General features: G+C 31.4%; 1 long non-coding RNA gene across 1 annotated transcript; it reads right to left on the bottom strand.

Moving 5' to 3' along the window:
• Positions 1–549: 549 nt before the first annotated feature.
• LOC131173080 (uncharacterized) lies at positions 550–1,403 on the bottom strand. The gene is made up of 2 exons (XR_009143378.1): positions 1,344–1,403; positions 550–767 (listed from the first exon to the last, which is right to left on the bottom strand). It is a non-coding gene; the product is annotated as an uncharacterized LOC131173080 (long non-coding RNA).
• Positions 1,404–4,930: the final 3,527 nt, after the last annotated feature.

Below are 4,930 nucleotides of genomic sequence, written 5' to 3'. Positions count from 1 at the left end.
ATCCTGTGCCGACACCTCGTCGAGCACATCTGGATTACAGTGCGTGGCGACTCTCAGACTTCTACGCATTTTCCTGAAATTCAGCAGCATTAGCCCACAAAATTCAAAACTGCACATTACACAGCTCTATAGACTCATATTTATACATAATATATGGAGCAGAAACTAGAAGCAAAGATGACAATGCAAGACGAATATGGACCCTAATTTTCCGCATGTGACTCCTAGTAGACTCTTCCCAACACTTTAGACAAACATTCCCTAAGAATCTGGAGCCTAAGCTCTGATACCACATTTGTCACGACCCAACCTATGGGCCGGACCGGCACTAGGACACAGGCGACCCTAAAGCCCCCGAGGCCCGTAGTAAGCCTAACTGTTCATTAACCCAACTCTAAGGCCCATTTGGGCCCAACTTCAAGAAAACAAACGGACAGAGTCCGGCCATAAAATGGACTTTCCAACGGGGAGTTTTCGACTCACCCGACCTGTAAACACAATAAATACTCAATTGGGGAGCTCAGCTCACCCTCCACATACTCATCAGCATAAAAATAAATGGGAGCTCAGCTCCCTCATCCAATCCATCAAACATGCATAGAATATTAAGTTTACAGGTCCAAAATAATAATTTAGTTTACAGACCCAAATCAAATAAACATTTCTAACACATGCGAAAATTCTAAGATTTAACAAGTTTATACAAATAGTAGTAATCGACCTGCGAGGGAGAAAGCAGGTTAACCTCAAAAATATCCTCCTGTGGCCTGGAAAAATTTTTGAACAGGAGTGAGCGTTCGACTCAGAGAGTAAAATATCAATTTTAACCATAATCTCTATAACTATCTAGAACTAATGCAACCTGTGGAGTGAAATGCAACATCAACAACATTTTCACATCATAACATCAAAAAGGTAATTTGGAGCACTCACGCACCCTGTAGCATCAATCATAATATATGGGAGCTGATCCCCTATACAGCTCTCTTAAATCCAACCTGGTGCCAGCGAAGAACTCAAGCCGGACTTTCGCTTAGTAAACCAAATCGAGGGTCCCAGCGAAGAACTCAAGCCGTGACTACCCCTCGAAGGATCGGGTCCCAGCGAAGAACTCAAGCCGTGACTACCCGTCCTGTCCATAGTCCACACCACATCACACGCACATCAACGCACGCACACTGCTCCAAATTACCACAACAATATTCATGGCACGTTAACAGTTATAAATGCAACATAAATCTTGCCTAGAGTTTAACTACATAAATATGCATATAAGTGATGCATGGGCATGCTTGAACATATAATAATAGTGAAATTACAATTAAAATTAATATTTTACTCACAGACTTGACGACAATCACTGTGGCGGCTGCGCGGAGGAAGAAGGCTTTCCCAGCTCACCTGACAATTATATTACAATTATTTAATACAAATGACTCAATACAATTCAAGAAAAAGACCAAATATGTCCTAAGTTGTGCCGAAAATCCGGCAGAGTCTCCCCTATACCTAGGACCTACCCAACCTGCAAAAGTGCTCAAAACACACTTCTATACTCACAATCCATATATCCACAGCTCAATCATATCACACAGCCCCTCCTGGGCCCATCAAATCAGTCATCCATCACAATACGTAAAATTTCAATTTAGTCCTTATTATTGATCATTTTTGCAAAAACTACCCAAACAAGCTCAAAAAATTCTAAAAATTTGACAAGCGTTCCTTAGCAATATTACTAAGCTATTGCAAAAAGAATCATAATTTTCTAAGCTACCACGAATATTTTATGGATTTTTAATCCTATTTAAGCACTAGAAAATTACGAAAAAGCAAGGTTCGAGTTTACCTTTGCCGATTCCGACTTTGGGAACGCGCTCGGGACGTCTGACAATGGGGGGCTAGCCAAAACCTCGGCCCAATTCGGAGACTTTTCCGTGCAGTGCAGCGGAATTTCACAGGTCAATCGCCGAATTTCCGCGAATTGAGGATACCTACACGAAGCCCATAACACGGGGGTTAGTACATAAATTTTCAGAATTTTCTAAGCTCATTAAATGCTTGAAAAAACACTGCGAAGTTCCGTGGGACCCACCGAAAAACGGTGTCGAAAAAATTTGAAATTTATGTCGCCGCGAAGCTCTCGACGAGTGGAGCGTGCTGGTACCCTCGGTTTTCTCGTGGGATTCACGGTTTTCGAGAAATCTAGCCCAAAAGTCGAAATGGGCTAAAAACTTCCCGAGCAAAAATTGGACAAACCGCTTGATGGATTTCGGCGTTCTTAGTGTCTATGGAAAGCTCTCGCCGAGTAGATGATTTTAGACACAAGACCCGGTCCAATTGGTGACCGGATCGGCCGGAGAAGCCGAAACGCCGCGCGCGCGAGGGAGGGAATTCGCGCGCGGTTTTCCGCTGTTTGGGGCGGCACGGTGGCCGAGAGGTGGGTGGCGCCGCCACTACCGGGTGGCAGGAGGTGGCCGGCCGCGGGAGGAGAGAGAAAACGGGAGGAAGAGAGAAGAGGGAAGGGACGCGCGCGGGAGGAAGAAAAAGGGAAGGGAGCCGGTCCGATTCGACCGGTCCGATCCGGTCCGGTTCGACCGGTCCGATCCGATTCGAAATACAAAATTTTGAATTTTTACTCTGCCTCGGGACCTATAACGAGGTCCAAAAATTTCGAAAAAATTTCAGAAAACTCAGAAAAATACGTAGACTCCAAATATATTTTTAGTTTTGCCACGTGGTCTTTAAATTAATTTTTAAAATTCATCAAAGTTTATATTTTCGGAAAATCGAACCCGATTTTTTTTTAAATCCGAAAAATCTCAAAAAAATTTCTAAAATTTAAATAAAATTAAAATACCAAAAATGCTCATAAAATAATAAAATTTAAAATTTTTGGGGTATTACAACTTATTTGGCATATTTTGATATGATTCAATACTTCTAGTTTTTACAAATTAATATATTATATAAATTTAGTAATATATAAAAAAATGCAATCTAGTATTTTAATATTTAACTAATTAATATTTTTAAAAAATAAAAAATACTTATAAAATAAAACAATTTTTTAATATTAGATAAATTCATAAATTAAATAAATCTTAACAAAGAAAATAAAAATCTATGATTAAGTTCTAATATAATAAATAATTAAATTTATAATTAATCTACCATATTCTAATAATATAATTTATAAATTAACGACTCAAAATGAGTTAAAGAGTCAAAATAGGTTAACGGGTTACATATTAATATATGACACAAATAATAAAATGTGTTAAATTAAATTAATCGATAAATTTGTGGTATAACATAATTATTAACTTATTATAAACAGATCGAGACGAGTAGAAATAACTTTAACTCAAATTTTATATTTCATATAATATTAGTGTAGCGATTAAAATTGTAATCTTTAATCACCTGTTTAGTATTACTGTTGATAAAATTACTTTTTCCAATATATTAGTTAGGAAATATTAAAAAATAATTAAAAATTAAATTTAATTAATTTTAATTATAAAAATATTAAAATAATAAAATAATTTTTATTAAATTATTTTTTTTATTAATATTTAAAATGATATTTTTATTAAAAAAATAATTTTAAAGCATGAGACTCGACTTAAGTCTGCTTAGAAGTCAAGGAGTGGGGGACAAGATGGGAGGCGTCCCGCGACTTGTCTTCATTGCATGATTAATGTTGTGGGGACAATCCTGCTTTATGTAGATCAGGTTTTAACCACAGTTGCAGTACTGTGTTTTGCGTTCAAACGATAAAGTTTCATTGTTTTGATCAAAGGATATTTAATTTTATTCGATTTAGTTAATGATTTTAAAAATTTTTGGTTTATATTTATTAATTTAATTACTTTTAATTTAATAATTAAAATAATTAAATTTTATTATTTTATTTATATTTTTAAAGTTATTTAATTATTTTTTAAAAAAATTTAATTATTTCCTTAGATCAATAATAAAATAAATGATATAATATAATAAATTAATAATTATATATTTATTTTAATAATATAATAAATAATATAATATAATAAATTTATAATTTTATATTTATTTTAATAAAAAATAATTTATATAATATATACCTTTATTATATTTATCAATTAAACTAAACAGGTAAAACATTTAACAAGGAATCCTCAAAATTTTTAAAATATTTACTTTACTTTTCCTGCATTTACTGTGAATACGAGATATTGTTTTCGAGTTTAAACGTGAAAATAAAGGTAGTAATAATTCAGTTATATAAATTAAAGAATAATATTTAATTTTTTTTTTGTATTTATAAGAAAATTTTAATTTAATTTAAAATTTTTTATTTGTGTCTAATTTAGCCTAAATTTGAGGAAGGTGTAACCCATTTATTATTTTGATGGGGGAGTTATATTTTTTTTAAGTTTTCAAATATTTTTAAAGTTAATTATTTTTTAATGTTAATTATTTAGTTAATTATTTTTTATCTTAATTAATTAACTATAATTAGTTATTTTTATATTTTTCCTTTTTAATATTAATTAATAATATAAAAGATAATATTTTTATATTTTTAATTTTATTTAATTATAATTTTCTAATTTTAAATTAAAAAAATAAAATACAAAAATCATTTTTTTTTCATTTAAATAATTAAAATTAATTATAGTAATAATTTTTAATTTTAATTAATTATATGAAAATATAAAAATATATTTTTATATTTTCAGTTTAATTAATAATATAAAATAATAAAAATAATATCTTTATTTTTTTATTTAAATAATTATATAATATAAAAAATATTTTATTACCTTATAAATAAATCGAAACGAGTAGAAATAACTTGAACTCAAACTTTATATTTCATACGATATTAGTGTAGCGACTAAAATTACAACTTTTAAGGATTTGTTTAATATTACTGCTTAAA

The sequence above is a fragment of the Hevea brasiliensis genome, chromosome 1, assembly GCF_030052815.1.
Source record: "Hevea brasiliensis isolate MT/VB/25A 57/8 chromosome 1, ASM3005281v1, whole genome shotgun sequence".
Lineage (NCBI taxonomy): Eukaryota > Viridiplantae > Streptophyta > Magnoliopsida > Malpighiales > Euphorbiaceae > Hevea > Hevea brasiliensis.
The sequence above is the reverse complement of the archived record's forward strand: the minus strand, read 5'-3'. Positions and strand labels throughout refer to the sequence as shown.